Source organism: Pholis gunnellus, assembly GCF_910591455.1.
Source record: "Pholis gunnellus genome assembly, chromosome: 17".
NCBI classification, from domain to species: Eukaryota; Metazoa; Chordata; class Actinopteri; order Perciformes; family Pholidae; genus Pholis; species Pholis gunnellus.
In genome coordinates, this window is record NC_136544.1 from 20,511,121 (window position 1) to 20,531,364 (window position 20,244).

The following is a 20,244-nucleotide window of genomic DNA, read 5'->3' on the forward strand; positions in this document are numbered from 1 at the left end:
CGACGGCGGATCAGAATGTGATCCGAGCTCACGGTGCTGCTGCTCGTCTGACGCCGTCTCCGCCTCAATATGCATTCAATAATGTGAAATGATATTAGCTGTAGGAGCTCATTGACTGTGCACTCGGGGTCTCGCCGTGTCTCTCTTCGTCTCTGTCTGTATCATCCTCCTCATCCACACACACACACACACACACACAGATGAAATGGAGGATAAAACAGAGGTGGTGGTGGGGGGGCTTGAACCGCGGATAGCAACAGCAGCAGAGCAATCACACCGAAGAAATGCCCCCCACGCCTGGCCCATTAATAACAGTAATACGCACGCCGCAGCCCGAGCCAGCACTGCCGAAAGCGCCACTGACACTTTAATGGGCATTTTTTACTTTTGTTTTTAAATAATGCATGTGCTGCTCGTCAGCACTGCCTCGCTCCACCCCTGGTGCGCCTTCGCCGGCATTCCTTTGTGCAGAAATTACAATGGGGACCCGTGTTTTCTGTGCTGCCTGCTCCATAAGCTGCATTCATCACATACACGGGGACGTCAGTGTGCAGCACATCACACTCTTAGGGGTGTGTGTGTGTGTGTGTGTGTGTGTGTGTGTGTGTGTGTGTTTCTGTTTGCGAAGGCCCCTCATTGGCTCTGAGCTAATTAAAAGTGTCTTTGAGAGGCTGATGTGTGCGACTTCTATAGGAAGGCTGCTGCTGTACGTTTAGCGCTGTTGTGTGTTATTTTTTTAAAGCTTTGATTTGACTTTAAAGCCTCGTAGAAAGAAGTTCAACTGGAACATCCCAGTTCTGTTCCAGTAACAATGAAAATCACCAAACGTCTGGCCTTGAAATCTACACTCACTCAACAGTCGTGTGTTTAACGCCGTGTGTCGTACACGCCGTACATGAGTTGCTCTTCATCTCATATTTATGTTTTAGAATCCTTCAACAAACACCGTTTCCCAAAAAGCCCCAAAAGCCTTCTGAACGTCATCAGCTCGCTGAGGCCGGATGAGATCATTCACACGACAGAACACCGACTTTAATCAGGAAGTACTCTGTGACGTGTTCCACTCTCCAACAAAAGAACTAAAACAATAATGGCGGCTCAATTGTGCTTTTTTTGGGGTTCTTTCATGTTTTTCTAATTGGTGGACAAATTCCTATTTGCTGTTGCTTTTGTGTGTGAAACAGCTGTTTGTGAAAGAGTCTCGTGTGCGTCGCTGTACCTGAGAATATATTTATGTTTGTGATGTATTTTGTGCTGTAAAGCTTCACAGGAAATGTAATATTTTGAAATTGAACAAATAAATCATAACTTAACTCTGTTAGAATCACAAAGAGTTCAAACTGTAATATCACATGATGCAGTAGGTGCTTTAACTTTATCTTATGGATAATAAACACCAAGAACACCGTTCTGCTTCAGTGACAGCAGTTAGTGGATTAGCTCTTAGCCCCGACACCAGCATTCAGCTCAATGTAGAGATTAATAATCTCTGTTCCAACAGTCCTGACCAGCACAAGCAGCAGCATCAGGCACAGAACAGACCACAGAAATACCACCAGAGCAGTCCCACTAAATACCAAAACTGAAAACTCATAAGATCAAGATCAACGTGGATCAGGAGGGCGGCGTGTCACCTTGTTTGGGATCTTCACTCAACAAAGTACACATTGTTTAAAAGTCAAAACCTCGAGGTTTTATTTGTGAAAACCTTTTTAAGATCCCGACGTCATTGCAGCAACGGTTGCCTGTTTTTGTAACATCAGCGAAACACAAAACAGAACAAACGGACAGATTGTGACTCTCTGATCGTAAACTCTGAGGAGATACGTTTTATTTTGAAAATCCGTGACCACTGTAGGGCGCGTGTTGCGTTCACAGGTTGAGGCTTTTGACGCGTTTCTGTTCATATCTTTCACCGGTTTTAAGGATTCGTCTCTCCAGTCGTCTTCATGTTGCACCTCGTTTGGTTATTTAGATCCACTGCACCGTGTTATTAGATCAGCCTGGCTCAACGTCATTGATCGTAGACGAGCTACATATCTGTACATTCGACATTACATGTGAGGTCAATAAACCTCTGAAATCAATACGTATGACAATCAATGATGCGTTCTCTATTATTTCACTTCCTGCGCATCGATTTCCTTTGATTGACTTTGCCTTTTTTTATTTTTCTCAGACCTCAGTGTCTTGCAGCTTGAGTGCATGTGGTATGTGTGTGTGTGTGTGTGTGTGTGTGTGTCCGTCCCCTCACCCCAGGCTGCTTCCTGTCCGTTTCAATGACGCCCGCCTGTGTGTTCTTTTGTGTCCCCGTAGGAAACACGTTGTGTAAGTCAGGAAGCATCGCCGTCTTCGGGAACGTGGTGCACGGCGGACTGCTGAACGATCACCTCTGGCATTTGGGAGTGCCCCTCTTTACAAGACTGGTAAGAGCAGCAGGGGCCCCCTGTGCGCACACTTACCTCCATTTTGTCTGCTCAACCCAAACAGGCTTCAGGTGCAGAAGCTCCCCCAGCGTCTCTAATGGGCTGCTCTTGATGTGTACTCTGTTGACATGTGTTGGTTGAAGTTATACTCAGCGTACGGGATGTGACAGTCCTCTGCTGTGGATGTGAAGACGAAGGGGAACCCCTCCACATCTTGGCATCTTAATTCACATCCAGCTTCAGGTCGGAAAGTCCCATGTGAGGCAAAGCACTAAAAACACAGTCGTGTGTGGATTCATTGCTTCGGCTGAAGCTTTCCTTTGCACTGAGAAAAAAAAAAAAAAAAAAGGCGACTCAATAATTCATGAAATTTAGCTCTATGGCATTGACTTAAAAAAATGATATGGTTGTAATTAAGAGCTGGAGCAGTTGAAGCTCGTGTTCAGGATTAATGATAACAGCCGAGCCCTGATTGTTTGTTGTACTCGTACTCTCACCGGGGCTGCATGTGAGCCGCGACACAGAAGAGATTCTCGTGAACGGCGTAAAACCGCGAGCGTCACGCGGCAATATTCCGTAAAAGGAAAAACAGAAATTCAGCACAGCACTTCTTCTCCCCGTTAATTACCTTCTTTCTAAGCGGGTCGCAAGTTTTCATCAATGTTTATTATTGATTCAATCTGTCGCTGCGGCTGTCATTTATGAGTCGAGAATTACTGCTGATTGGTGCACAAGGGTTGCATATAATTGGGTTACATTAAATAGATAATTCAGCTGATCTCATAAATGTCTAATGTGAAGGCTTGTTTGATTATCAATTAATGTCAAACGGAGATGCAAGAGGCTGTTCGGATTCCATTTGGGTTGGCTTGGGTTGCATGTGGCAAAGCTACTGAATCTCTTGTCTCCACAACTACAGCTACACAGAGATATAGTCTATTTATGTATATTAATGTATTTAAAGTCAGACTCCAGCGTGCATGCAGTGACACACACACAGTGAACACTGGAGCCAGTAAACAAGTATGTGAAAGATGAAACAAATGATAAAGACATGAAACGCAACAGCTGACAGAGATTTCTCTTTCAATTCAAGAGACATTGTTGCAATTTTGTATTAATGTTGTATTAGTCATGAAGAGTATGAAGAAGAATCAGTCCACTGATTTCAGCTTGTCCTTTTCACTTGACACATTTCGTCGGTTGCATTATGGGTAATGTAGGAGGCAGTGTTTGTGGAGCTTGATATGAAGCGCTCTCTTTTTATCAGTCTCTTGCTGGTCACACAATTTTATTGCGGGTGCGCCTTTAACCCTTTTTTTTACATGCAGAGCGCAGTTTGCGTCACAATTGCATCCTTTTCGTCTCAGAGTCATAAATAAATACGTCGAACCTGGAAACACACAGAAGTTGTATTTTAACCGCTGGAATCAGAGTGACTTTTACCATCTACAACACCTCCCTGACACTCACCACATGAACATGATGAAGACACTCTTCATGATATGATGAAGACACTCTTCATGACTTTAGACTGCCTCAGAATCCTGATGTCATCTTTTATGTTCTGTATCAAAAGTAATCCAGATGACTGATAAATATGATACAACATAAAGAGAGCAACAGAGACAAAAATAAATAAATGAATGAATTTACTCACATGGACACACAAACATAAACATAATTACCATGAAGCACAAACAAGGTGTGATGCATAAGATAAAAACACTTTAACTGGTCCGAATATTTCCACTGCACCATGTCAACAAATGTAAATGTGAACATGTGCATGAACAAACGGACCACACACACACACACACACACACACACACACGTTGCTCATGCTGTGAAGACCGCTGTCACCACGTTAACGTCCTCTGTTGTCTCTTCATCGGACCGCTGAGAAACCGACCGAGCTCACAGGGCTGCAGCGGCGTTGACTTCCCTCCGCGGCGTTGAAAAGGCGCGGCCTCGTGTTGCGCTCGGCGTGCCCGCTGCCGAACACGCCGGGTCCGCCCAGGCGGTGGTATCAGCGTGACACTCGGTCGAGCCTTCACATCCCCGACACACAGGCCCCTAATTACTGCACAGCCCTGGGCCAGTTACCGCCTGCTCGGTGCCAAGGTGTAAACACTGCATTATTAACACTACATACAGCCTGTGCACACGGCTACGTTTAATATACTCCACGCATGTCTACACGGAGGCATTACTGTAGAGGGATTCTTCACGTGGAGCCATACAATAGATTTATTGTTTCCCAGACAGTGAGCTCCAAAATCACCAGATGGGCGATTTGTTGCGTGTAGTGTAATGTATGCTTACAAATGATGTTTAATGATGTCTTCCAGGGATAGGAAACAAAACATTACCGTTTTCGAGGCTAAATATACGGGCTCTAGTGTGTGTCAGGATGCTGGAGGTAAAGACGCATCTAGAACCCTGTAGTCTTCTTGTGATTTTATACATGTTTATTGGCTGTCAGGATGTCTGGATTCCTCCTTCGTCATTGTGACCCACACATGAGATATAATACATTTTATTTCACAACATGAAAGTAAAAAATACAGTTCAGTTGAGGTTTAAAACTCAGCCAAATGAATTCCATATCCTGCTTATCCTGTGCAGGGTTACAGGGCCAGGGGGGTTGGAGCCTATCCCAGCATGCATTGGGTTAGAAGTAAGGTACTCCCCAGACAAGCTGCCAGTCTAACACAGGCGGTAACCTCCGGTTCTGACAAGAGAAGTCAAAGCTTCACGTCTTAAACCTGCATTCTCTCTAATGTCCACCAGGGGGCGACTCCTCTGGTTGTATAGAAGTCTATGAGAAAATGACTCTACTTCTCTCTTGATTTATTACCTCAGTAAACACAGACCATAAAGCAGGTGATGCTTTAGGGCGGGGCTACCAGAGACGTATACGGTGTCTCTACGTCAGTCCTCCTCCATCCTAATATGGTAATTTCCTGTACACTGGTTGCGAAAATCCAAGATGGCGACGGCCAAAATCGCCGAACTTGAGGCTTCACAACGGCATCCAGAAACCAATGAGTGACGTCACGACGTCCACTTCTTAGTTACAGGGCAGAGATATTAACAGACAGACAAACTGAACTTGTGGACAGGAAGTTCAAACTCATGGTGCTCTGATAAAGAGCCGGAAACACTTTCTAACTTGTTGTTATTGTGTTGGAATGATGTCATTGGGCGATTAGGGTCATTGTATGTAGGCCTATATATACGTATATAGCGAGCCAGGGGAGTGGGATCATTAAAAAAAATTATCTTTATTATCTTAGATTATAAAATGATGAGTTTGCGAGCCAAAAAAAAAAAAGAAATTCTGTAACATTAAACTCACAAGTTTACGAGAAAAAAAGCCCGACCTCATCACACTGCCGTCGGTCACTAAAGCAGCAGCTAGTATAACGTCCTGTCGCTACGAGAATAAAAGTAAATAAAAAACGGAATATGTAAAACCTCATCACCTCAAAAAAAAAACCCTCTTAAAGTGCTTCAATCGTGATGCTTGAGAAGAGCCGGAGAGGTGAAGCTTACGGAGCCTTTACATCCTCTGCTTGTTTCATTACAGAGCAGTGTCACTGACGTGCTGTATTTAGTGTAGAAATGTCAATACCTACCTGTGGAGCTGATGAGGGCAGATAAAACGAGCAGAGCCGAGGATCCTTGTCGGCGAGTAGTAAAACAGGTCACTCCATAAAGCTGAAGTGTGTGATTAGAGAGAAGAGTAACCTTGCGATGCTCAGGAGGGGAGCGGCACCGGCTTCCTGTCTGCAGCCGGACCGGGCCCGGGGTCCTCACACCGGCTGAGACCGGACGGCCCCGGGGGTTTTGATGAATGAGGACGAGAGGTCGAGCTGCGACCTGTAACTTTATCCCACATCTCCACGTGGGATTACGACGGAGTCGAGAGTGAGAGCTCGTCTCCCCCTAATGATGTAAAATATTAAGACAACAGATCTGGGTGAGGGCGGGAGACGGATGCGACAGACAGACAGACGTTTTGGGGCAGAACAACGCTCCGTGTGAGGCCTTCACTTCCTCCGCTCTTTTGAAAGCTCTGTGTTCATAATGGACGGCGGAGTCTCCCGGGAGTGTCTAGACTATGGTGGGAAATCTAAATGGTCGGGGGGGGAAAGCCTCTCTCTCGCTCTCTCTCTCTCTCTCTCTCTCGCATCCTCGGTAAGCGGCCTGGAGTGGAGCATGGGAGAGAGACGGGAAGCTGGGGGGGTGGGGGGGGGGGGACCAGGTCTGCACCCGGAGCGACGACGTCTTCACCCGAATTCCATTTTCCACCTGTAATTGAAGGAGATTTCTAGAAAGGAGAAGCGGGGATTATATGATGCTCAAACGCCCTCCGATTCTTATTTCCTACCTTTTCCCCCCTTAATCCCTCCAACCTCGAGTGCTCTTAGCTTCAGACCATGATGCTCTCAGTCTACATCCACTCCACCCCTGCCTGTCTGCTGCCCCCTTTCCCCTCCGGTCTCCACCCCTTCTCCCTCTTCCTCCCTCTCCTCCCCCCTCAGTTATTTATGAGCGGGACTTGAAATAGACTTCAGTATTTGATAAAAGCGCGATCCTTAATCCGAGTTGCCTGAGAAGTGCATTTCATTTTTATTTCCCATCAGAGATTGATGCCGGAGTGGGGCGGTTACCCACTCTGTGATTGCTAATGTAAATCCATTGGGTTCCCGTGGACATGCACAAAGATATGGAGAGGCTTGTATGTGCATGGTAATGTCACCAATAAGAGATTGTTTGTTTGTGTGTGTGTGTGTGTGTGTGTGTTCAGAGTAATGGAAAGGCTGGATTGTGATGTGACAGAGAGTGGAAGGAACGAGCAGCGGTCTGAGAATTATATGAAGTGTGTCTTGATTTATCAAAAAGCGCAGCTCGCTCCTGAAATAAACCATTCTTCTGAAACGTCACAATATTTGCTAAACCACTAATTGTGATTCTTCTGACTGCCGTTTCGTATATCCTCGGCGTTTCGCCTCTCCCCCCCGGAGGAGGTGGGAGAGAAAAATAAAATGGGTGATAAATTCAAGATGACAGTAACGCCATACGAACGAGGCCCCTCGTGTATAAATCCGCTCAAAGCCAGCTGCAAATTTAACTCAGCCTCCTTATGTGGCAATTACCGATGGGTAACATAACCTGAATATATCTGCTCCGTTCATTACGCCAATGTTCTCCATCGCTCGCAAATGTTCTTCAGGATCCTACAGCGAATTAGCTCGTCCCCCCCAGGACCGTCTTTTATTGGACGATCCAGCGCCGGAGGACACCGCAAAAACCACTGGAGCTCTCCCGGTCGCCACAGGGTTAATATTTAAAAGCGCGCCGCTCCCCCGGTCGTGTATTGATGATATGTTTTGAAAATTGCTGAGGCAGGCTCATTGTTACAGTGCTGTCTAGAAGATAGCCAAGCCTCCCCCCTCCCTCCCTCCCTCCCTCCTGCTCCCCCCCCCCCTTTACAGCCGCCAGATGGAAAACACACTAAAGCATGTAATGTAATATGGCTTGGCACACAGAGGCGTTTCACACCAACTTCATCTGGCCTCTGATCTGCTACAAAAGGATATTTTACCATCCTGGTCACCAACCCCTGAGTTTGGTTGCTTGCAGCTGGTAAAGACAAAAAAAAAAGACAAAAAATGCAGCAACACACACACACACACACACACACACACACACACACACACACACACACACACACACACACACACACACACACACACACAGCAGAAAACCAGTGCCTCCCATTTGCCCGTGGCATACTTTAAGGTGTTTCTCTGAGAGTTTTTTTTCTTTTTTTATGCCGTCAGTATCGTCTTCTTCTTCTTCTCTTCAATGAAATAAAACTGCCACAACTTCAGCGCAACATCTCATTCACAGACAGCGAGAGAAGAAGAAAGAGGAGCAATCTGTTAGTCCTCCACTATCACCAGCATCATCATCAACACACTCTCTCCCCCCCTCCTCCCTCCCTCCTCCCTCCGCCACCTCCCCGCAGAGCTCCCCGCCACGACTCTCGGCTTCCTGGCTCCCCCCACCATCCAACCTCCCACCCCCCCGCCCTCCCAGGGACGCTGAATTTTACAGTACCGTCTGCAGGATCCCAGTTTGTTTCGGCGCACACTCCTCTATGCAGAGCAACAACGGGCTCCGGTGGAGGAACGCTGGAGGCAGCTGTCAAGTGCAGGCTGCTGCTGCTCTAGTTGAGCCTCGGCGCCGTACCGACTGATTTCACATTCACCAATAAGAGGCGGCACAGGGGGGGGGAGAGAGTGAGAGAGAGAGAGAGAGAGAGAGAGAGAGCGAGCAGGGAGACAGAGGGAGAGTCTCGAACTGAGTGGAGTGGAGAGGCAAGTGGAGTGGAAGAGTGTCAAAAGAAAAAAGAGGTTACAACACCTCCCCGGCTCTCTTTCCTTTTTCTCCCCGTCTGCCTTTTTTCCCCCTCTCTTCCTTGTGTTGGCTCAGAAGAAGAAGAGAAAGCAAGGGGGGGCTTTTAAAAATTAACTGAAGAACAAGCTGCTTGTTGAGGAGAAGAAGAAGAAGAAGAAGAAGAGGAAGAAAGAGAGGGGGGGACCTCAAGTGAAGCCCTATTGAACAGTTGAGAGGGAGGGCTGCCTCAGTGGGAAACAGGGACCAGTAAAAGCTCAGTCCTGAACCGCTCGGACTGCTCCTGACTCCCACGCTGGTTGGACTGGTCCCGGTGCTCGGCCCCCTGCTCTCCGTCCGTCCGCCCGCCCGCCCACACCCGTCCCACCTCTGCCATGATGATGTACTTTTGGGTGAGTACCCTGGACCACGAAGTGTGGATTCTTTTTTTTGCGCTTTACACCTGCTCAGCAGAGAGAGAGTCAGTGATCATAATGTGTGTGTGTGTGTGTCTCAGCCCTTACAGTATGTACATTGTGTGTGTGTGTGTGTTGCGCCTCCCACATGCATGATCAGAGCTGATGGTTTTTCCACTTGTGTGTGTTTTATTGATGCTGCAGCCGGATGCTATAGAGGCCTGTACGCCTCCGATTCATTCAGCCTTTAAATGAGGGAGGATGTTGTGTGTGTGGTTATCACTCACACACACACACACACACACACACACACACACACACACACACACTTCTACCGTTTACAAGTAGTGGTATTCAACTTCCACTTGAAGTCAAACTACCCAGCATGCCTGCCGTCTGAAACCACATTCCATCCCATCCAACGCCGGCGTCAGACAGCGAACCGGTCTTTTTGGGTCACGTTTTGATTTTCCTGGTCTGCGCCGCGTTTCTTCGGGGGGGGGGGGGGGTTCTTTCGCTGTTTGTCTCCAGAATTCCTCCTATTTTTGTCTTTTCATAAATTACGCAGCATTAGGCTGCGGAATGAGGATGATTACGGATTGTTAACCAGAGCTGCTGATTAATTCTGTTTGAGATCATGTGTGATTAGTCAGATTGGTTTTTGTCTCCTCGGTGGTTTGTATTCTCACCACAACAATACCCGCCCAGCGCTCGCTGCCTCGGAGTTTACTCTCCTACACACTCATTCCTCGCTAATGCGCCTCGCGGACCATTTTAATCCTCCGCTGTTCTGCTAACTTGTATTTTGTACCTTCACAGAGACACAAAGCAAATGAAGTTATTCTCCGACGCACCGCACATTTCCAGCTTTTTTGCCACAGTGAACCCTTTGAGCTGTCCTGCAGTAACGGATGAGTCTCCTGCAGAGTGTGTGTGTGTGTGTGTGTGTGTGTGTGTGTGTGTGTGTGTGTGTGTGTGTGTGTGTGAGTGTGAGGGAGCATCTTTTTTGTTTTGGGGGAGTTGAAGTTATTTCACATGGATGGCGTATTTATAACACTAGAACCCTTTTTTTTAAACTTGAGAGCAAAGCAGGAGTCAGAGAAGCTCTGAATGGAGCCGCTCTGGGTATCGATTGTGGAGCGAGAGGATGTTTTGGGGCCAAAGTTCCTCTTAAGTGGATAAATGAGCTCACACCTTCTCTTCTTGTCTCGGAGTAGTGTGTAGGTGAAGGAAGGTGTGTGACTTCCAAATGATGTCGTAGCTAAAAGAAAACACCACGGCGCTCCGTGTTTGTTTGTTTGTTGTGGCCTTGCGTCGACTCAGGGCCTCCCTGATGCATGCTGGGTATCGATTGTTTTTGGCCTTTTCTTTTGCAGGTTTAGCTGTGAGGAAGCGGCTCACCTTTCTTCTTTTTCCCCCGAGCTCTTCGGTTTACGGGCTCGTCGGTGTGTCGGTGGGCCTTGAGGAGCTAACGCTATGTGTTCGTATGTTTATGAGCGGACACATTCGTGTCGGGATGAATCAAAGCTGGTAGTAACATTCTACTGCTTTCACCTTCTTCCCACCTGAGAAGAAACATTATTATTTAGCTGCATTTCTCTTTATTTGATTAATTCCATCTATAAGTCTAATATCTATAATTATGGCTTTTTAACTTTAAGAATCAGGAATTATTTCTAATCATATAATTGGATCCAGAAGCTAAATGTCCAAGTTTTGCTCAAACAAAAGAAAGTAGTGAAGAGGTTAAAAAGCTGAATTATTGTATCAGATAACTGATCAATCCAAACACGTGCTGATCGATGGAAGGTTATTATTAGATTCTTTGTTGACGTCATTTATAGTTTCATATTTATTGGCTCCAGCTTCTCAAATGTGAGGATTTGCTGCTTTTCTCAGTTTTTCTCATTTTGTTTAGTTTTCCTGACTGTTGCCTCTTCAGACTGACAGTATTCAGACACATCGCAGACTAAACGATGAGAAATAGACCTAAAGTTCAGAGGCTGGGAATCTGCTTTAGCAAAACGGATAATCGATGAATCGTTACTGATGAAAATATGACCAGGCTTGTTTAATTGCTGTAGATTTAATGTGTTGTTGGACTTTTGGTGTGACAGATGAATGAATTGTCCCATGTTGTGTCGTGTCCTTTACCTTTAACGCTGTGTGAGGACGCTGAAGACCAACTTTCCACAATGTGGACGTTAAAAGTTACCAACTAACCAACAAAACAAAGCAGTTTGAAAGCAAAGCAGCGGCTCGTGACGGACCTTTAGTCACAACGTCCTCAACAAGGTATCGATAAAACTGAGCAACGATGTAAACAGATGAACAGACAGTGGAAATGAATGTGTGTTTGTGCCCTGATGTCATTACAGAAGCAGTAACTGATGAGTGTGAGGTGAGAGTGGCCAGTAGTTTGAAAGACACACCGGTTCCAGCTTCAGGTGCTCCACGACAGGAAGTGGAGTTATGAGCGCCTCCCCATCTTCTCTCTCTGAGAGATCAACATCTCAGTATTGCATTGCACTTGTCGTTCCCGAGAACAGTAACATCACAACCGGTGCATGATCAATGATTTACCAGCCGTGGTATCTGCAGTGTGTGTGTGTGTGTGTGTGTCGGCCAGCGTTTAGCTGCAGGAGGAGGAAGGGTGGGACCGCCTCCCGTTTGAACTGCAGGTGGTGAGCATTACCTGCGGTCCCTCCGGAGGCCTGTCAGCCGTGCATCAGTCTAGGGAACCTGCGAGCTCCCCTCATTAGAATATTTATTCACCAAGCAGATGTTCTTATCCGGGGCAATTACCTTTGGCTTACATTTCCCCGTTGCCCACTGATATAGATGAATGTGTGTACAAAGACGTCCCAGGTTATGCATGGGGCCCCCGGGTGCCACCCACCTTTTTTTTTCTCTCCTCCCCAAAATATGCATCCAGCGACCGTCCAAAAAACCCCAACCTCAACTCCACCGTGGTAATTGGAGGAAGTGGAGGCGACATCTCCTGCGATGGCCCACACAGTGATGGAGAGACGGCCTGTATATCATTCTCTCCACCCCGGCTGTTCCTTTGCATTAGAGACGGAGAGGAAAAAAGGGAAGAGGCATGGAGTGGAGAAACCATGCATGCTTCTGTCCTCCCCTCAGTGTGATGAATAATTTAGCAGTGCAGGGCCCTCGCTGTCGAGTAGAGATGGTGGTAATGGGGAGACTGGATATATATGGCGGGGCAAGGAGCAATGGTTTACGTTAAGACTTCCCCAACCAACGCAGTGGAGTGTGCCGCGGGCACCTCACATGGCGTGTTTGGCCTGCATTAATGCTTTGTTTTTATCTGCACAAAAAGAGAAAGACACACACAAAAAAAACAAAAAACGACGGATGTCCGCGAGCAGCCGTTTATAAAATCAGGAAGGAGACGGTTTGAGGCTTTTTTCGAGCTGCGGTCATTAGTAAGAGCCAATTCCCTCAAGGCGGACGTTCAATCAAAGCTGTTGTGATTTGGGTCATATATGGTGCATTATATTGCAAATTGTATCAGTAGGTTAGATTTCCTTAGAAGATGATGAATAGCTCGGAGCGCTCCTATATCGTCCCCCTGCTTGCTCACAGTGCACACATATATATACATGCAGCATGTGTGGATGCGTGCATATGGTCCCAGCCCTCTGGTGAGACATTACAAACACACACACGAACACACACACACACACACACAGAGGGGTTAGTTTGCAGGAGGATGTTGAAATTCATGGCGGACTGTGTGTGTGTGTGTGTGTGTGTGAGCTGATCAGCCATTCTGGGCGGGAGGGCAGCGAGTCCAGGCCCGCCGGTTTCATATTGCAAGATGAAGTGCTTGCGATCGTTTGTTAATGTATTAATTGATCTGTGTCCTCAGACGGGCGAATCAGGAGTAGTGTCACGTAGACTCTTTAGTACTCCCCGAGACGCCTTCATTAGCTGCTGCCGGCCCGGCTCTCCACCCCCATTACAGGGCCGCGATGCCGCACACTTTACCTGACTGCTGTAATAACTTTAGACATTTCCATCTCCCGGCGAGTCCCTCCGACAGCCTGGAACGGTTTGGGGGGTGTGGGTGGGGGGGGGTTTAACATCAAATGCGAGGTTCTTCTTTGAAACGGGCTCTCGTACTGCAGGTGATCCACTCCGAGGCATCACGTGACGTTGTTTTGTCTGCGTGCGTCGTTGCTCTCCTCTTCTTTTTTTGCAAGTTTCTTTTCCTCAGTAATGGCTGTTGCAATCAGTCGTTAATTTCTAGCTTAATGTTTTATAATCTGGAAGGCACACACACACACACACACACACACACACGCCCCTTTGTAGCAGAGCTGATGTAACAGCTCTGCTACAAAGCCGAGCTCAAGAAGCAGAGGAGTCGGTACATCCAGGAAACCTGTTATCTGTTAAACCGGCTAATACCGATGAGACTCGGTCGGCTTGTTAATTGTGTATATTTCCAGTGTAATTCTGACAACCGAGACAATCAGCTCCCAGAGAGAAACGGGCTGTTTTTATTTAGTATTTCTTTAAGGCCTGCACCCTTTGTGCTCTGTCGGATCATTAGCAATCAGAGGCTTTAACAATAATTCTGTCAGCTTTTGGTCTCTTCCCCTCGGGGCTAATGGGTCTAGAGCCCGGCTAATTGTGATTAGACTCTGACAGCAGGTTTTACTTGCAGGATTTTCACACCGCAGTCCTCTTTGATATTAGCTGCACAGCTGATGAAGAGATTAGATACAGGAGGAGAGGAGGGGTGGGGGTGTTCTTAAACTACAGAAAGACACCTACACGGGGGAAATCACTGGCGAGTTTAGCAGAGGAAAATAGATCCGGACGCAGTAAAAGCCTTGCGCTCGCTTATTGCACCTGCTATCATTAGCGCTTTTGTACACATGGTCAGCCTCCCAGGGAAAAGTCATTATCCAGCTGTGCCGTTATTTTTCTGCTGTTTTCTCCTAGTGGAGTGTGACTTCAGGGCTATAGCCAGCGCACCGTTTAATGCCTCCAACACAATAAAGGACTCCAGCCTTAATGATGTGGGATTGGATGGCCGTGCCTCAGGTTGTCCGGGGGGCTTGTGAGCTGTTACTGCGAGCAGCCATTTTGCCTCGCCGCCGCCGCCACCGAGGCTCCGTGTCAATTCGACTCCAGCCATTCCAGAGGAGGCGAGAAATAAAGAAATAAATCAGATTTAATGATTAACGGCAGCGACGGCGTTGTTTAAAGGGTCCTCGCTCCCTACGAGAGGGTGAAGGAGCGCAGCTCGAGCAGAAGGAACGAGGAGCTGGTGGAGAACAGGAGGAGGGGAAAGTTGCACCAACTTGCTCAAACACGGGACGACGTTGTCCAGATGAACGACTCACACGTGTGATTATGCAGAATAATCTTTTATACCTTCATATCTTTCTGACTTGCAGAATTAAATATTAAAATGATACCTTCTCCACTAAACGACGATCCCAAAGAAACTAGAGCAAAAGGTTCAAAAGATTTTGACATTTTAAAACCTCAAAAAATAGACGAATGCGTCGTTTGATCGTTGACATTCGGGACAACAAGTACATTTCAGGATGTGATTTAAGGCTTGGAGGAGCTGAATTTTAGACGCTTTGGCCTAAAAATGTCCTCTTTCAGCTTCTCTCTGCACCAAAGTTCCCCTTTCTGCTCCTCTTCCAGCTCAAAATGCAACAGAAGCATCTGTTTAAGAGAGCTTCTCCGTTGCCAAATGCCAATTTCGCAGCACTTATTTTTTCGCAGTCTTATTTATTTATTTAACTTTTGCGGTCGGGCCTGTTGCGCTGCCAGAGAGTCTCTCATGGCGGTCCATCCTCCTCGGCAGCGTTGCAGCAGAAGGCGTGTGCATCGCTAACACGCCTGTGCCATAGCAATGGCCCCCGAAGTGTCAGCTCTCACATACGGGGAAAGATTGGAGAAGAGGCCCCCGTGAGAAGAGCAGCAACGTCTCCACTGGCAACCTGCCACGCATGATAAGAAAACCACTTCTGCCCTCTCTCTCACGGCAACAAATGTAATTTGTGTGATTTCCACTATTTTTTATCCTCAGTTATTCAAAGAGAATCGTTAGGATTCAGAAGGAAAATTGCTGGCAGTGTTTGTTTTGTTGTTGTTGTTGTTGTTGTGACATCTCTCTAACGAGATTTAAAGTCAAATGGTCGTTTAAAGTCTTGTTAGTTTACCCAAATCTCTTGGAATGAGTTAAAACCATCACTAAAACCTTTCAGTTTTCAGTGATGTCCTCTTCACTGTGCGTTGGTCACTTTTATCTTTAAATCGGTTCATTTCCAGCGGACATTTTGACATGCATGGTAAGAAAAGCACAGGTGAATTTAATAACATTAGTGACAGCTTAGAGGGGCTTCCTGGCCGTTGTGCATGCTGCCTCAGTGGAACAGCTCACCGGGACACTAAGTGGGACTGAGCCATCGTTAACGTTATCAATTCCACCTGTGCTCCTCCTGCCGTGACGAGTGAAAACGTCTGAGTGAAAAGTGTCCTGAGAGACACGTCGACCTCCCATTCAAGTGTCTTAAAGCTGCATTCTCTCTAGTGTCCACCAGGGGGCGACTCCTCTGGTTGTATAGAAGTCTATGAGAAAATGACTCTACTTCTCTCTTGATTTATTACCTCAGTAAACATTGTAAACATGAGTTTATGGTCTCAATCTCTAGTTTCAAGTCTTCTTCAATACAGCATGATGTTCATTTAGTAAATGATGGTCCATTTAGAGTCAGACAGACCATAAAGCAGGGGATGCTTTAGGGGCGGGGCTACACAGTGATTGACAGGTCTCTACCAGAGACGTGTACGGCGTCTCTACGTCGCTCCTCCTCAGTCCACATATGGTCACTTCCTGTTCATCGGTTGCAAAAAGACAGTCTATGGTCCCAATACATCTCATATCCACAGACAAACATTGACATTTACACATATTAGCATATATTAGTTTGAGCTGTATGCAGGTTTATGTGTTGCGCTCATTATTTGCAATATCCAACACATTCTGCAGTACAATATAAAAGTTACACATGGTGCATATGTGATCTGCTGATTCCAGTGTTTTAAAAGTTAAACCCGTTTAAATGAGTTTGATGTGAAAATCCTCCAGGTGTAGTTGGACGTGTTGTAAACGACGACTCAAAGTCATATCCGCTTCTCCGCCGGCATTTCATACGTACGTTATCTCTTTTACGGTTGCAAAGGCTCCATTCGGAGCTTGTTATATACTCTTCTCAATCAATCCGTGGGAGTGTAAACCCCCCCCTGTCACGTAAAAAGGGGTTAAGAAACAGTGTGGCACACAGGCTGTAAAATTAATGGCAGGAGAGTGACATTAGTGTTATAGGTTATTGACCGATTTCATTGAATTTATGACCCTAATCGAGAGGCAGTGTCAAAGGGAATGAAGCAAATAAGAGTGGCTCTGACAGCCCGGCCGCTCCGCGGCCACTGGACACCACAATTTGAGCCTCCCCAGTAAATTGTAACCGGGTCTTTATAAGTCTCGGCGGAGGGCCCCATGTCGCTCCGGCAGCCCGGGTCCCGAGGCCGTGCCCCGGGCCTACCTCCATCCTCCGGGTCAGACACAGCCGGGCTCAGCCGGATGATGAGAAACGCTACTTCATCTCACCTCATGTCAGGCTCGACCTCTCTCGGTGTCAGCTCTGTGTGTGTGTGTGTGTGTGTGTGTGTGCTCCTGTCAGTGCGATTGTGAGTGTGTTTGTTTGGGGCGGTGGGAGTGTGTGTGTGGATTAGATGTCCCTTCTCATGTAGTTTTCATGAACATTATATAACCTGCAGTATGTTTGTAGCTGCTGGTGTCTGTTCCCATGCCCGGTGTGAGCTGCTGGTCAAAGCTGCTGTTTAAGCTTCAACTAGAAACAGAAATATTCAGCGGCGTGCAAAGGGCCACACCAGCAAGATGACTGAACCCCTGCTGATAAATAATTCTCACTTAAAGCGCTGTATAATCCCCAATATATATATATATATATATATACATCTCCAATAAATACACAAATGAATACAGGTGAGAGGATTGTGACTGGTTTAAGCTTTAGGGTTCGATATCTTTGCCCACCAACAGTGAGACTTGTTCATCTCAGTGTCGTTCACACACAATCCACTTAAAACCCACCGATCCAGCAGACCTTTGAGACAGGTTACATTTTATGATTTTATTCTATTTCATTTATTTTACCCACTTATTTCATTGTATTTAAGTGGATTTGTTTTTATTCTACTGTATTATTATTTTATGTATTATATTCCTTTTTTTTAGATCATTTGTATCTCGTGCATCGGTATCAAATAGTCCGATAGTTGAATTGCTTTTGTTGTTTTGGGATCTTTTCATGGTCCAGTCGTATTTATTTAAGCTTGTCCGTCACTGTGATGCACTTTAAACTGCACTGACCTGTGTGACAGCTGCTACACAAATATAGTTTGATTGACAGAAAGTGTTTTACAGTTTTACAGCAGCAATATATTCTTTATTTATTTTTTCCAGTGCTAAAGCACACAAGGTCCAATGAACACGGTTCATGCTGCGTCCTCCACGACATGCAGCCGGGTTGTAATTTGGAGTCTGAGATATTAAGAATTTCTGACAGCTACGGTTTCTTCAACTTGGTCAGAAGTCAATGTCGGCAACCGCTCTCATGACGGCTGCAAAGCCATCGTCACTCACTGAAATCCAATGTTAGCACCAATGCAGTCAATGCACCTGATGTGAAGAGAGCCTGATGTGCTTTCACCAGCTCCATATCTATTCATGTGCAGATGTTTGCTGTGTCTTTTTGGACATACAGGCTCCATTAATGCCAAATGACAGCACTTATAAATAGTCCAACTCACCCTGATAATAACAATGTGTGACATGGCTCAGTACTGTGCATGAACCCAGTGTGTGTGTGAGCGTTAACGTGCATCTTCTCTCAATGAATCTCTTTGGTGCAGGTGCAGACACAGATAGTGCTAACTAGAGGCAAAGGAGTGCATATTTTTAAAACGGGCTCCCAGAGAGCTTCCATTCATCTAAAAATAGACGGCAGACACTATCTCGTTGTCAACAACTTGACTCGAGGCCTCCCATCGAGCGGTGCTTGTTTGTTTACCCGGGAGTCCTCCGGGTTCCGTGAGGCTCGTGGACGGTCAGCTTCATTCCGCTTCCGGCTCTTTAGGTGCGGCGCTCTAACCTGAATCCCTCCAGTGCGGGTCCGACACGCTGCGCCACCGCACTGCGTTCAGACTCACTGCGCAGGAGTGCGCTCTCCCCGGGGAGCGGCGTTTTTTCTATCCGCTGGCGCGTGCGCACCCGCGCTCTGGAACGGCTCGGTCCCCAGCTCGTTTAAATTATGCATTTTCCATGACTAGAATATATGGCAAGAAAAGAGTTACATAACCCGCGTGCATTAGTGAGGGGGAAGATAAATAAAACAAAGGGTTAAAAGTTGTTCAGCTGAAAGAATGAAGCCGCAGTGAACGTGAAAGGAACGAACGCGCTAATGACAATCAGCATCCATCTGAATGTCACCGTTTGTGGTGTTGGGAGCCTCCATGACAGCTTGATCCCGAGACACAGCAGAGACAAACAGAACAATAAACGTGTCTGCAGCGCTGATTGATGACGTGTTCCATGTGGAGAAGAACATGTAAACATGCCGCACGCTCCTCATCATGGCCGCGCGCTGGTATTTGATGAGAGGAGCTCTGCTGCTATGCTGTTCTTTTTCTTTTTTAATTAAAAACAGGAAAATTCAATAACCTTATCAGGACTTGCCATTTTAGTTTTGAGACGTATCGATCGGCCTCGTTCAGTTATGCAGATCCGTCGCTTTTCATCTTCTGGGCAACATTTCTGCGCGGCGGCCTCTGGTTACTGAGACGATCTCATTTCAGCAAAAATCTATTTCATATATTATTCAGGTTATGTTTTAGTTCGGCTTACAATACAATATTCAAATATGTTGTGTCGTGTCGTGTGCGGCGTCTTAATACCAAAGAGCGACACGATTAGAGGTTAGAGACGCAGTCAGGCCGCGAGGCTCAGTGGAGCAAAGTTTGTGCGCGAGGCGCGCTTCGTGTTGGTGAAGTGTGTGTGTGTGTGTGTGTGTGTGTGTGAAGGTGAGTGCTGTCACCAGAGATCCAGGACGAGATGGACTAACTCCCGCTGGTGAGAGAAGGGAAACTGTGCCGCTGATGATCCGCCGCAGCAGGAGGCTAATTACCCAAACACCTCTGTGTCTCTCTGGGTTGTTTTTTTTTCTTTCCCCCCCAATATGTCTGCTAATGGAATTAAAAACATGTTGCCAGGGGTCTTTGCAATTTAGAAAATAAGTCCATTAAGTTCATTAATTTAATAATGGGCAATATAGATGAATAAAAAGTATTGCTCAATTAGACGGAGGGGGGGGGAATACCGGTTGGCTGTTTCACATTCATTCGAAATCACCTCAGTGTGCAATAGCTTAATGAGATTATAATGGAATTGATATCGCATAGGTAGTGAATTAAACCGTTACCAGAGAAGCCATTAGGAATGAAACCCTAATCCTGAAACACTTGTCACAGCTCAAATAGGCTTCTACTTTTGTTATTATCCGTCAGGAACCCGCAGTCTGAAGGTGGTGATGAGGAGGAGGAGGAGGATGATGATGATGATGAAATGGAGTGATTGCACTGGATGTGTGTTAATAGCTGTGAATGTCAGGCAGGGCCCTCAGTATTTGTTTGGTATTGTATCGGCCTGCTGACCCCCCCCCCCCCCTTCTCCTTCCAGCCGCCTCCTCAGGTTTCATAGCCAGTGTTTCCAGGAGCAGCAAAGCTGCTGAGGGCTTCAGTTAAAATTACACAGACAGCACATTGGTAGTAATCTAAAAAGGTCAGGATAAATTACACTGCTTATTTCAGTGAAAAAGGGAGGGAATGTGATCCGCTGTGAGTAGTTTCTCTCCATG

The 20,244-nt window shown here is 46.5% G+C and overlaps 1 protein-coding gene across 2 annotated transcripts in view; it reads left to right on the top strand.

Annotated features, from left to right (window-relative positions):
• Positions 1-2,321: 2,321 nt before the first annotated feature.
• The window catches only part of LOC306709103 (RNA binding protein fox-1 homolog 3-like), a gene marked incomplete at both ends in the record, with an annotated part of 113,633 nt that continues 95,710 nt past the window's right edge, over positions 2,322-20,244 (top strand). For both annotated transcript variants that reach the window (XM_079177134.1, XM_079177135.1), the window contains one exon: positions 2,322-2,426. The remainder of the gene's footprint in view (positions 2,427-20,244) is intronic.